The sequence below is a fragment of the Myodes glareolus genome, chromosome 27, assembly GCF_982192425.1.
Source record: "Myodes glareolus chromosome 27, mMyoGla1.1, whole genome shotgun sequence".
Lineage (NCBI taxonomy): Eukaryota > Metazoa > Chordata > Mammalia > Rodentia > Cricetidae > Myodes > Myodes glareolus.
Window position 1 is genome coordinate 31,388,868 of NC_142052.1, and position 14,950 is coordinate 31,403,817.

At 37.4% G+C, this 14,950-nt stretch overlaps 1 pseudogene; it reads right to left on the reverse strand.

Moving 5' to 3' along the window:
• Window positions 1-564: 564 nt before the first annotated feature.
• LOC148117672 (uncharacterized) lies at window positions 565-6,261 on the reverse strand (annotated as a pseudogene).
• Window positions 6,262-14,950: the final 8,689 nt, after the last annotated feature.

Below are 14,950 nucleotides of genomic sequence, written 5' to 3' on the forward strand. Positions count from 1 at the left end.
CAAGCAAAATAAAAAGAGATATTATAGCCCTTGACAGATTTATATGCTATCCATTTTTTTCTACACAATAACTGCTGCTGGTTTACTGACTGTATGTCTGTTGACTTAAAATCTTTTAAAAAAATAAGGTATAATAAGCCCTCAGTTCTTTCCACAGACCCAAATTATTAGGGTAATATGCATAAGCTTTATCAGATTGATTACACACAAAAGTCTTATTCCTGTATGAAGTACAAAACATTGAAACATTAAATTCACTTATAGAGTTTTACTATAGTACGGTTTATCTCATGGTTTTGCAGAATACACACACTTAATTCAGAGTTTTTCTACAAGATGGTTTATTTTATGTATTTGCAGATGATTGTGACAAAGGATTCACCACAGGTTCCATTCACTGCTATCTCTCCAGTCTGTGTTTTTTATGCATTTGAAGATGAATAAGATGTAAAAAAGTCATTCTTACACACATATATGTTTATAAAGTTTCCCTGCACTGTGTGTTCTTTTTTTACCATGAAGAGTACAATGGTCTCCAAAGGCCTAACCACACTGACTACATTCCTAGAGGTTCTCTCTACTCTGTGATCTTTTGTACATTTGAAGATGACTGTGTTTTGCAAAGGCCTTACCAAAATGTTTACAATCATACAGTTTCTCTCTAGAATGTGTAGTTTATGCAATTGAAGATGACTGCATCTTACAATGGCCTTATGACACTGATTACATTCATGGTGTTTATATCCAGTATGCATTCTTCTATGCAGTTGAAGACTACTGTGACGTACAAATGCCTCACAAAACTGATTACATTCATAGGGTTTCCTTCTCTCCAGTATGTTTTCTTTTATGCAATTGAAGACTATTTTGATATGCAAAGGATTTACCACATTGATTACATTCATAGGGTTTCTCTCTAGTATATGTTCTTTTATGCAATTGAAGATGACTGAGACATGCAAAGGCCTTACCACAAGGACTACATTCATAGGGTTTCTCTCCAGTATGTGTTCTTTTATGGTTTTGAAGATTACTGTGCTGGGCAAAGACCTTACCACACTGATTAAATTCATAGGGTTTCTCTCCAGTATGTGTTCTTTTATGCTTTTGAAGCTCACTGTGACTTGCAAAGGCCTTACCACACTGATTACATTCATAGGGTTTCTCTCCAGCATGTGTTCTTTTATGGCTTTTCAGATTACTGTGACCTGCAAAGGCCTTACCACACTGATTACATTCATAGGGTTTCTCTCCAGTATGTGTTCGTTTTTTATATAAATTTATTTATTTATTTATTATGTATACTATATTCTGTCTGTTTGTCTGCCTGCAGGCCAGAAGAGGGCATCAGATCTCATTTCAGATGGTTGTAAGCCACCATGTGGTTGCTGGGAATTGAACTCAGGACCTTTGGAAAAGCAGGCAATGCTCTTAACTGCTGAGCCATCTGTCTAGCCCCCCGTATGTGTTCTTTTTTTGGCTTTTCAGATTACTGTGAGCTGCAAAGGCCTTACCCTACTGATTACATTCATAGGGTTTCTCTCCAGTATGTGTTCTTTTATGGCTTGTCAGATTACTGTGAGCTGCAAAGGCCTTACCACACTGATTACATTCATAGGGTTTCTCTCCAGTATGTGTTCTTTTATGCTTTTGAAGCTCACTGTGATTTGCAAAGGCCTTACCACACTGATTACACTCATAAGGTTTCTCTCCAGTATGCATTCTTTTATGCAATTGAAGACTACTGTGACATGCAAAGGCCTTACCACACTGATTACATTCATAGGGTTTCTCTCCAGTATGTATTGTTTTATGCTTTTGAAGAGCACAGTTTTCAGCAAAGGCCTTACCACACTGATTACATTCATAGGGTTTCTTTCCAGTATGTGTTTTTTTTCTGATTTTAAAGATTACTCTGATCTGCAGAGGCCTTAACACACTGAATATATTTATAGGATTTCTCTCCAGTATGCATTCTTTTATGCCTGTGAAGATCAGTTTGACATGCATATGCATTACTACACTGATTATATTCATAGGGTTTCTCTCCAGTATGCATTCTTTTATTTTTATTTTTTTTGGTTTTCCGAGAGTATGTATTCTTTTATGACTTTGATGAGTTTCATAAACAACAAAGTCTTTATCATCTTTACTGTATTCATTGGATTTTTTCCAGTGTGTTTTCTTTTAAGCATTTGAATATGACAATGATAAGCAAAGGCTTTACCACACTGCTTACTTTTAGAGCTTTTTTGCCCAGCTTTCTCCTTTGTTGTCACCTCTCCTGGCGCCAGCCGGATGAGCCTGTATGGTATCCAGATGGGGAAGTTGGCATCCTGTGGAAACACACAAGCATACCCTCGTCCCGATGTTATTAGGATGTCTGGTCCCCTTCATTGACCAGACAGCTAATCTTTCCATAGGACTTTTGACAGGAAAGAATTAAACTCACAGGTCCAATGCACCATTGCAGGTGTCAATCCTTTATCATTAGTATTTAAGTGATGTAATACAAATAAGGTATGTGATAATAAATGATAAGGAGCAAAATATTCATGTGCTCTCTGTAGCCTTTCAATCTGCAATTTTAATGTTTGATGTGTTTTTTCAATAATTGCCTTGCCCTGGGGATTATATGGGATGCCTGTAGTATGTACAATGTGCCATTGTGCACAAAAAGTTTCAAAATCTTTAGAAACATAAGCAGGACCATTACCTTATTTTACCTGTGAAGGCATTCCCATGATCTGAAAACATAAAGTGAGATGTTGAATAACATCTTTAACAGCTTCTCCTATGCGTGCTGAGGCAACTATGTAATGAGAAAAAGTATCAACAGTCATATGTATATAGCATAACCTTCCAAAGGAGGGTGCATGTGTTACATCCATTTGGCACAGCACATTAGGTTTTAATCCTCTGGGGTTGATTCCCATTTTTAAGGGATTATGTACAGAAGGGCATTGCTGACATTGTTTAACAATGTGTCTTGCTTGTTCCCTAGTAATTTTAAACATTCTTCTTAAAGCCAATGCATTTTGATGATGCACAGCGTGATTCTCTTGAGCTTCTTGTATTGTAAATGCACTTTCTTGTGTATAAAAATCAGCCATAGCATTGCCATGAGCTAAAGGCCCAGGCAGATTATTATGTCCTCGAATGTGTCCTATAAAAAATTTCTGAGTCCTCTGATGAATTAACTGCTGTAACTCTTGCAACAAGGGGAGAATAGGGGATCTTCCAGACAATAGAGCTGTCTCTATTGCTGGAAAAAGTGTAACCACATACTTAGAATCTGATTATAAATTAAATGTCTGGGGGAATTTTTCGAGGGCTAAAATTACAGCTCGAATTTCTGCTTGCTGTGCAGATGACCTGGTTCCTGTTTCCACATGCATAGCACCTTCATGTGTGAAAACCATAGCCCTTTCTGAGGAAGAACTGTCTGTAAAAATATAGAGGGCCCTGTCTTGGGGCTCAGAAGAGACTCTGACAGGAAAAATGACCTCCACATGCTTAGCAAATTCCACCAAAGGATGTCTGGGAAAATGATATGATATCTGTCCCATAAAACCTTGCAGGGACAATATCCAGTCCTCATTATGTTGCATCAATTGATCTATTTGATTTTTAGTGTATGGTGTCATAATAATTTTTGGTTCATAGCCAAACATTTCTCTGGATCTTTGTCTTCCTTTACTAATAAGTAAGGAGTACATATAAGGATAATCAGCTAACATTTTTGACTGTGTGTGTGGTGAATGTAACCATTCCAATATTCCCTGTTGCCATAGACATGCTGTAGGGGTATAGGATGTTGCGAAAATTAACAAGGACCATGGTAAGGAATAATCAATCTGTTTTACCCTGGCCTTAGCTAAGGCTTCTAATTAACTTTCAAACTGGCTTGACCCCTCCCTTAAGGAGCCCTTGCTCAAATGAAAAATCTAGGTGTCTCCCTAGCTTTTTTCACAATGATATTGAGAGATTCCCTGAAATGGTGACCCAGGGTGCAATGGCATCACACTCGTTTAGAAATTTCTTTCAAGTATTTTGTCTTATCTCTAGATTCCTTAAACATAGCAGCTCATTAAGACCCAAAAAATTGGGTGTGATTGATTAGCACCCATATTTGATTTATATTTCTTTTACTTTTGTTTCGTCAACTTGCAAAACTGCTCTTCATTCATTCCTTATCTACAGAATGAGCAATAAATGTCCTGCTTTGATAGCAGCTGCTCCCCTTTTATTTCCAGGGAAGAGCAATGAACCCCCGCTCTGCTGCAGTTGTCTTCTCTCTATATAACGAGAAGATCACTTAATTAACCCTGTTTTAGTCACAGTTGCTTTCTCTTTATTTACAGAGAGAGCTATTAATTAATCCTGCTTTAATAGCAGTCTCTTTCCCTTTATTTATAGGGAAAGCAATTATTTAACCCTACTTTAGTTGTAGGATTCCCATTCACCTGGGAACTATTACCCCTGCTTTGGTCACAGGATCCCCAGCTTACCTGAGGACTATTCCCCCTGCTGTAGTCGCAGGATACCCAGCTTACCTGAAGAATATTCCCCCTGCTGTAGTCCATGGTCTGGACCAGGTCCTGACAGCAGGTGTTGCACTGGGGGTCATCTTATCCAGTGGTCAGCATCGTTGTTATCCAGATGGAGACATCTTGGTGTCCCATAAACTTCTTTGGATACCTTAGGTCACTGTTAGGATCTCAGAGTCTCTGTCTGATATAAGCTTTATTAAACTTTATTTTAAATTCCATTTTGTATAGATTTTTGAAGTATTTAGGGCTGTCCAGGTATTTCTGATTAGGCAGACTTTATTATTTTAAATTATTTGTTTTAAGCTTTAAAACATATATAGGGGACTACATAAGGCTTATCCCTGTACTTATATCAGTACTTTTAAAAATTAATTATTAATTTATATTTTTAACAAACCAGAAGTATATACCATATTTTTGTTAGAGTGAACCTTTAAATTAATCATTTTCAGTAAAGACAATGAGGCTAAAATCTAAACATTAACAATATGAAACATTTTATATGTATTTGTGTTTTTCTTTGTAACTGTTAGTGCCAGCTATTCCCGGTGGTAACTGACTTTCTTGTATATCAATAAAAAACAGCATAAAACAGTTTTAACATTATTTGTATCAAAAAGACATCCAAATTTTTTGTAAACCTGAATCTAATGACCAGCACTCAGAGAAAAATTACAAGTACAAAACTTATAATTACCAAAAATTAATTTTTTAATAAAACAAGCAAACATAAAAGAAATAACCATGACCCTTTTACAAGACAAATAGAGCCTATTAAAACCAGAATTAACCATTAAACATTTAAATAAAAGAAATTACAGCAAACATCTTTTGGCCTCTTATTACCTTTTGTGACATTTTATATACCTTTTGTAATTTTTAGGTTTGACTCCTTTTTTAATCTTTGTTTTATTGGTTAAGCCAGACATTTTTAAACAAACCTCTTTTATTATTTTTACTTATTATTACTATTATTATTTTAGTTTTTTCCTTTTTTAGACAATATGGATGTCTCTATTTAGACAATTGCAAATTTTTATCAAAGTCCTTTTTGTGATTTTATCCAGCAAAATATTGCATCTTTAACATTTATTCTAAAATTAATGTTTTTTAAAGTTATAGGTTGGTAAAATTTAAAACTTTTTATAAGCAGTATTAGGGCAGGCAAGAATTTAGAGAGAAAATTGCTGGCCAGCAGAAGAGACCTTGAGTGTTATCACAGTGAAGAACTTAGCTCAGAAAAGAAAAGAGGCATAGAGAGTGTCTTTAGCTGCTAATGCATTTTTAAAAAAATTTTTTGTTCACTTTTCTTTGATCATAATTTTAGACTTTTGTTTTATATTTTTATATTTGTCTGGTTTTTATTTTTATTTTTATGTTTATTTTTATCTTTGTCTAAGATCGTTCCATTCTTATGGAACTTGGACTTACATTCATTTTTCCAGTGCTTCCCCTTTTTGCACTGAGGACAAAGTCCTGGAGTTCCTCTTTGCCCTGTTCCTTTGGGTCTCTTGTTGTCTTTCTGCAGATGCCCTGGTTTAGCACAATTATAACAAGTGGGAGATGAGCAGTCTCTTACACCTCCTCCATATGTCTTTTTGACATTGGCGCTGAATTTTCGACCCTTCATAGCTCCAGCATAAGCCATTTCTTGGACTATTGCTGGTGAAGCATCCAGACATGCCTTTTTCGTCATGGACTGCCCCATGGTTTCCTGTGATTTCTTACTCTTGACCAATGATCCTTTACCGGCGGAACTTCAGTTCCCTGGTAAGAGCCGTTCCTAAAAACTAATAAAAGGAAAAAAAAGAAAAGAGAAAGATTATTTGTCCTTCAAGTCCCTGTTCAGGTGCCACCTGCCATGGACCGGCCCAGGGGAGCCACTCAAACCGTGGGAGAATCAGGGCGTAGGCTCAGAAGAATTCAGGAATCGGCGAAGAAATGACAGACAGACACATTCAATGTGGTTGAATATGCTGCTGCAACTTTACTCTAATCAATGTAAGGCTTTTATACTTTTACAATCAAGGAACTTGGTGAAGGCACACATCATCAGATCATAAAATAGAAAAAAAAAGAACAGCATTTTCATTTAACAGCAAATTTATGTGTTCATTGTCTATTCTAAATGTTAGTTGCAGTTATTGCTCAAGGACATGTTGAAACTTCTCTCAAACTTCTCTGAAACTCGTTTCTCACCACTGACCTCAAGGTAACCTAGATACCATTCTTCAGGATTTCACCCCCAGGGTTTGTTCCAATATTGAATGGCTGGCTACATATTGTCAAGAATAACCTGCCTCTCTTTCTTATCTAAAATGTACCAGGGGTTTCTCATTCTGGCTAACCTCGCCATAAATGTTAACTCACGCCATTCCGTATGTTCTCCTTTATAATTTATCTATCTTCTACCATCATGAGCTCTTTCTATTTAAGGGTATCCATAAATTCCCCCAGAGAGCCAGCCAGAGTATTAATCAATAACATTAATGGTCTGAATCAAAGGAGGTGACTGACACATCAGTTCCTCCGTATTCAAGGAGCCTTTGGGAATATTTCCTGGTTCCTTGTACAGATTAGGTTTTTGTCAAGAGAAAAATAGAACAGAAGAAGAAAATAGCAGACTCAATGCAAGAAACCATCTCCAGGAACAAAGTGAGTGAGGTTGTTGAGGCGGATCAGGCACCATAACGCGAGCAGGCTGCCAGGGAAAGAGCCCCTCATCTCGAGACAGCCACCACCTGAGAGGCACTTTGTCAGACAGGCGAGATAGCCAAGGATGTGGCAGATATTAACCCTATAATGGAGGCAAAAGCATTTCAGTATAAGTAGGAAATTGTCTAACAAATGACAAGCATAAAACAATAGATATAAATGTCAGGAAATTAGTTGAGAGTGTTGAGACTTATCACATACAATGGGGAATCTCATCTAGACAGGCTTTCCCTACTAAAGATTCACAGGAAGTTGAAAGAAAGCCACCAAGGAGAGAAACTTCTTCAAATACATCATCTTTTCTGGGAGGTTGTTCATTCAGTCAATTACATTATAAACCCAGTCATTATTAGTTCATGGTCAAAAACGGAAAAAATGCATATAGTTATTTCAAGGATAGACATTTAATGATCCTCATCTACAATGGTCCCTACACTGTCCAAATGTATAATGTCCCCTCTGGCACTCAAGAGAACCTGTTGACAGCAACATCTTAAAAATCCTGAAAACACATTACCTCTTTCTAACATCATTGGCACAAAATATCATTAACATTCCAAAAGAAGAAAATAAAGATACAGTAAGGGAAGATAGGGAAGTAAGAAGAAAGCTGAAAAAAAAAATAAAAAGCAAAAAACCCAAAAAGTCATTATTCTACTGACAAACAAAATCGACTTTTGTGTTGTAATTGTTTGTGCTGCCTGCTTTTATGTTATTGTGATTAAATCCTCAAACTGAAAGCATCTCAGGCAATAAATGGGATTATTTCATTGATTGTATCAAATCACACTTAATCGTTTTGGAAGAGTAGGAAAAACTCCAAGCTAATAGTTGAAGGCAAAATGCATTTGCAAAGACTGTTTACAGCCTTTCTCTGTTGCCTAGTCACTACCTCATGCTCAGAATGCTCCAAATCCCAGCACAGGTCCACCTTCTTAGGGGCTTCTTACATCAATCATCAATCAACACAATCTCTCACAGACAGCAATTTCAGGCTATTATGAACAGAGTTGAGCAAGTGTTCATGTGGTAGGATGGAAGAGCATATTTTAGGAATATGCACAGAGTGGTATAACTGGGCCTTGGGGTAGATTGACTCCCAATATTCTGATGATTGCATATTGATTTCCAGAGTGGCTAAACAAGTTTGCACTACAAGAGCAATGAGTCCCCTTGCTTCAGATTCTTGGAGCATTAGCTGTCACTTGTTTTGTTGAACTCATCCTTTCTCTCAGGTTTATGATGATATCTCCTAATGGCTAATGATATTGAATATATTTTTAGATGTGTTTCATCTATTTTAGATGCCTCTACTGAGAATTCTGATAAGAGGAGTACCACAACATATATGAATTATTTGGTTACTGTCTTGTCGCAGGATTTTTTTTTACCCTGACTGAGGCAACCTAGAAGCACATAAACCAACATGGTATAGTCAGTTATAAGTGGATATTAGCAGTTAACTAAATTATAACCATAGTAATCACAGTCAATCACAGTTCAAGCCATAGATGCAGACAGACAAAGCAACAAGAACGGATCTATGGGACATGCATGGAATTCTCTGTGAAGACATATTAGAATAGATTTTGATTTGCACTGGAGGCAGGTAGAGATGGGAACAGGAAAGATCAAGTAAGCAAGGGACAGAGATAAAGACTAGGAGGGAGAGATGACAGGAATAATGGAGCTCTGTGGATGAGATGTGGAAACAGTACACTGCAAACTTCCAGAACTACAAGAAAGACACTATTGACGATTCCTAGCAATGAGGAATACAGAGGTTGAATCAGCCATCTTCTGTAAATACATAAGGTTCCCAGTGGTTGGATTGGGACACAAAGTCAGTCACTAAACTTAGAACTACACATGTTCTGCTAGCAAGATACACTGAGGAAAATGTGCCTCAGAATTTGTGAAGTGACCAACCAATGACTGGTCTAAATTTTAGACCAAGCTGTGAGAGAAAGTCAATGTCTGACACTGTCAGGATGGCCAGGAACCAGAACTTAATGGCTTCTAGAATTAGAGTAGAACTAAATACAACTAAACAAGAAAAAAAATGAAATGTCTTCCATCTAAAATCACAGATTGATTCCCAGCACAAATGTCATCAGAGAGAATTCTTCCAGCAGCTGATGGTTGCACAGGCAGAGATTCCTACCCAAACATTACCTTGAGTTCTTGGAATCCTGTGGAAAGAAGGGGTAAAAATGTAGGATCTGGAGGGGTTGAGGAACCCAGGAAAATCAAACTTACAGAATCATCAAAACAAGTCTCATAGTGTCTCAGACAGAATGAAGAGCCAGTCATGGAACATGAACAGCTTTGTATATGCCCTGTGCATGCATGTTTTGGTTGTTGTCTTGGGGTGTTTGTGTGATTACTAAATGTAGAACTCTTCGACTAGAGAGATGGCTCAGCAATAAAGAGCCCTGACTACTCTTCCAGAGGTCCTGAGTTCAATTCCCAGCAACCACATAGCAGCTCACAACTGTCTGTAACTCCTGTTCTTGGGGATCTGACAACTTCACACCAATACACATAATATAAAGTTAAATAAATTATAAGAAATTTAAAAAAATAAATGTAGAACTCTTGGAATCTCTTAGTCTTTCCAATTTTTGTGACCTTTTCATAGCTATGCATTTTCTTTGTCCAGTTTGGTAAGAAATTTACCTAGTTTTCTTGAACCTTTTTATGAACCGTTTCTTTGATATCTCTTGGAAGCCTTCTATTTTGTGACAGATGAAAGAGGAGCAATGGACCTGGAGAAAAGAGGACTGGGGAAACAGGAAGGAGGGGAGGAAGTGGAAGCTGCAGTCAACATGTATGAGAGATTAATAAATGAAATAGAATATAAAAAAATGAAAATGCATTTGGTCTGAGTTTTTTGATCTTCATAATCTGTTTAACCCATATAGCACAAAAATCTCAAAACTCTTCTGGCATTCAAGTCAACCTCTTGTCTGACACATCTTGAAATTCCAAGAAACAAATTAAGGATTTCCAACATGCAATGGCATAGGATAAACTCCCATTCAGAAAAGGAATATAGTTGTGCTTCAGCCCCAAATTTAAGCAGAAAATCCTTGCTCATGTACACATCATTCCAGCCAAAAGACTAGATAGGCAGTCCACGAGTCTATGAAAGTAACATACTGACTACATTCCCAGACACAATCCCCAACTAATCCTACAGTTATCACAACCTACACATTGGGTGGAAAGCCTCTGCTCAAGTACGGGACACACCACAAGAAGAACAAGTAGGTAAACTGAGGAAAAGACCACATGCTGGATGAGAGGCCATGGCAACCATCAAAAATTCACATAGACTTTCTCCATACTTTCAGAAACCCTCAATATGGAACCAAAAACTCACTTCCCTGACCCAGTCTGTATTGTAGCTTGGAAATTGGGTGGAGACCCCTGGCACAAAGAACAAACCACCTGTCAGAATTCCATGTAGGCAAGCCCACAGACCTCTCCAAATCTTTCCTACACCCTCAAAACTTTCCCCAAGTTCCTTCTCTTTTCTGTTTGCAGTCCTAACCTCCTTAGGCTCATACTCCACTCTATAATAAAGGCTACACATACTGCAAGACATTCAGTCCCAAAGTTGGTGTACTGCATGTCCTGGCTTTCTGGGAACCTAGACTTTTTAGATGATGCCTCGCTCAGGCTAGATTCAGGAGGGAGGGCTGTGGAATTCTCCAAAGGAATGTGCCTTACCCTCTCTGAAAATTGGATAGTGGGGTGGGAGGGTATGTGGAGGCAATGATTAAAGGAGAGAGAACAGCTACTTTGATTGGTATATATAGAGGAAAGAGATAGCTTGTTTTCTTATTTTCAAAAAATAAAATGCCTAAAGAAGTTTTTTAAAAAGAACCTCAGTTCAACTATATGACACACAGACTAGATTAACAGAGATCAAAGAGAAATCTGCACCAAATGCTGGAATGTGCAAGGAGGTGGGAGGAACAACACAAGGACACCAGGATGAAAGAGTGTACTCAATACTCAGTAAAAGGGAGATTTGGAGTGAGTTTTCTTGGGAAGCCATAGATGTAAATACAAAGGAAAGTAAACACAGGAGTGTATATACAAGATGAAAGAGGTTAGCTATGCAGAATGAAAAAAATCATTTAGTAACTGCAGTGTAAGTGTATATAATAAGGAGGGAAGTATCTTGAAAAAGAAGTAACTTTTATATAAATGTAAAAAGTTATTATGAGACAAAAAATCAGCAAAGAGCTCGTTGTACATTTATTTAACTATATTTTAAAAACCCATAGGTGCTAAGATATTTGTCAGCAACTGTATAAATTTTGGCAATTTATTGAAAGAATTTTTCCTTGGTTTCTTGAACAGGGAACCATCAATGTAGATATGAGGGGGTGTATTGGAGTTAAAATACAGCAATATTATGATGTACATGGTCCAGAGAACATTTCAGTATATATTTTCAGCCTCTCAACACTTATTCATGACAGCTTACATCTTTGTCCTTAAAGACAGAAATTGTACCCAAACTGCAAAAAAGGAAAACTAAGTTTCTGTTTTAGTGAAGGAACTGTTTAATGCAAATGCTTCTGAAAAGTTGTCTGATGATGTCACCTCAGATTATGATGATGAGGAAAAATTTAAAAGAGAGGTTCATGATAATGAGGTGAAATCTAAAGGACTTCTAAATGTTCTGATTCAGATTTCTCACAGTATTTATGAATGTAGAACAGTCATGTAAATGATCTAAGAGAGTTGAAATACAGTCAGAAACTAAAAAACTGATTAATCTGATGGACTCTTTAAATAAAAAAAAACAGGAAGCAGTCCAAATTTCTTCCTGGCCAAAAAAAAAAAAAAAACTCATGAAGGATCTCACAAAGGAGTCCATGGAGAAGCTCAAGAAGGATCACTCCCTTGCATCCTCCAGAGAGGAGACAGACTTAGATTCTCCTGAGGATTATACTATTAAAGAAAGAAAATTTCCAATAATCTCTATGGTCCAGAAGCCTGCAAATTCTAAACAGATTTCAACTATTAGCCTTTATATGGAAGTATTAAGAGAGGAGCCAAGAAAGAAGTCATTCAAGGATCTAATTTATTTCCAGTTATAGAACATCAGGATGCTCAAGGAAATGTTCTGAGAGTTCACACACATTTAGCTTTTACACAACTTAAAGTACTAAAAAATGCTGGTTCTCAATATAGGACAAAAACTCTTATTTATTCAAGCAATTTTTTAGACAATACCAGTTGAAGCTTTCTCTCCTGTGGATTGGAAAAAAATGGCTAGAGCTTGTTTGTCGGGAGGAGATTATGAATTGTGGAATCATAATTCCATGAATATGTGAACTTATGCCTAATATTCCCAAAGCTCAAAACATGCCTATCTGGGGCTGAAGAGAGGGCTCAGTGGTTGGGAGCACTGACTGTTCTTCCAGAGGACCCAGGTTCAATTCCAACCACCTACATGGCAGCTCACAACTGTCTGAAAATCCAGTTGCAGGGTATCTGACACCTTCACACCAATGCACATAAAATAAAGTTAAATAAACCATAAAAAAATTTTAAAAAATTTTTGTTAAGTTTGACATGCGAGCAGAAGAAGGTGATTATAAAGATTTAGATCATCAGTTGAAATTTGATATGGCAGTATATGCTCAACTTAATATTCTAGCTGAAAATGGCCTGGTATAAATTACCTGGCGCTGGAAAGAATTGTCTAATATAGAACCGAGACCAGATGAATTGTTTCAAGATTTCGTTTCTCAATTGATGACAATTGTAGTGAGACATTTAAGAGATTCAGAGACTGAACATTACTTGAGAACAGTATATATGCTGTCTGAGAAATAAACTTGGAGCTGTTTGGTAGTGGCCTTCAGTCCTCCTTGTCTAACCTATGTTTGTGTCTTCATTTCTCTTCATCTAAATTTTCCTCCCTCTCAGTGTCCCTTCCTAGGGATCCCCAACTGAATTCTGCTGGACAGACCATATGGGGTCTTCCACCAAGCTTGAACAAAATTTACTACAGGTTCTGTATGTTGTTGACCTGAGATAAGGAATTTTGCTGCATATGCCTTCCATAAATTAAGAGATTACCTGGAAACAGTCTTACACTGTAGGGCACATTGCTTGGTTTTCAATGCAGAGCAAGGGTCTTCCCTTTAATGGTGCTAAATCCTTGAAAATCCCTCTTTGTCATCACTGGACTGACATCTGAAATTACCTAATGCTTTCTTTTCATTCCTTTCTATGTATTTGTTTTTCACTGTAGACCTAAAGGAGTCAGCAGTAACAACTATCCAACAGAAATAATGTTTTTCTAAGATATCAGTCTATTACTTTTTAAGTCTGCCTTAATAACCTTCTTGGCATATAGAAATATTAAGAAAGATTTGGAGCTACAGGATCACAAAAATAATCTCTAGTAAAATTTTTATAAAGTCTTCTAAGCTCTTGTATGTACTTACCAGAGCAATGTCACCTAATAGAGCCACAAGGAATGAGGCCAGGCTTGGGTTGGATGATCCAAAACTAGATGAGGCTATGAAAGCTTATTGAGAGCAATCAGAAATTTTATATATTTAGCCGGGTGGTGGTGGCACATGCCTTTAATCCCAGCACTTGGGAGGCAGAAGCAGGCGGATCTTTGTGAGTACAAGACCAGCCTGGTCTACAAGAGCTAGTTCCAGGACAGGCACCATAGCTACAGAGAAACCCTGTCTCGAAAAACAAAAAAAAAAAAAAAAAGAATTTTTATATATTTACCAGAATCAGAACTTAATGGCAATTCCTGCACTCAATACAGTTGTAGTTCCCCAGATGCCATGAAGATTGTAAGCTATCAGGAAATATAAGTTCATTGTCTCAAAGCAGTTGTTCTTTAAAGTTTCCAAGCTTCCTTGACTACTAAGGGATTGTAAAGAGAAACACAAATTAGCCTGAATGCCTCTGCCTGAGTGAGTCCATCAATCTGTCAGGAACTGGAAGTCACACTGTGCCCCAGTAGCCATTGACTTAACCTGAAAACCCAGAGACACAGATCTCTCAGGCCTGATAGGCCAGATCAACTCCTTGTTTTCCTATAGGGCATTTTGCCCACTAAAATCCCATGCCCTTGACCTCCACTGCCTGCCAGCACTGTCAACATTCCAGGCTTTCAGGTCCTACAAGAACAGTCAGTTATGCTCTGTGTAGAGCTTTCCCTGACTTTTGTCATCCAAAGTCTCGATATCTTCAAAATTCTTCCAAAATCCATATTTCCAAGTCCACTACAGCAACAAAATCACTGTTGAGGTACCATTTTTTGTTCCTACTTTCATCTCTGTTGCTATCATTAAATTATCTAAGCAAAAGGAACTCTGGTCCTGTAGAGGTTTATCTAGTTGTTACCCCTAAATCAAAGTCCACCATTGTAGGAACTTAGGATCAAAAGTAAAGTTAATCACTGAAGGCAAAGTATAAGGAACCATTGTTTCTTGGTTTTCTCTTGTTCTTTGTCACTGTCTTATGCTCAGCTAGCTCTCTTAATGAGCCCATGCCCACTTGATTAGAGACATTGTCAACTCTGTGGAAGATCTTCCAACATCAATTGTCAATTAACACAATGTCTTTCAGACAGAGATTAGACATTCTGATCTAAGCACATGCTTAATTGATATTCCCTCAGGTGA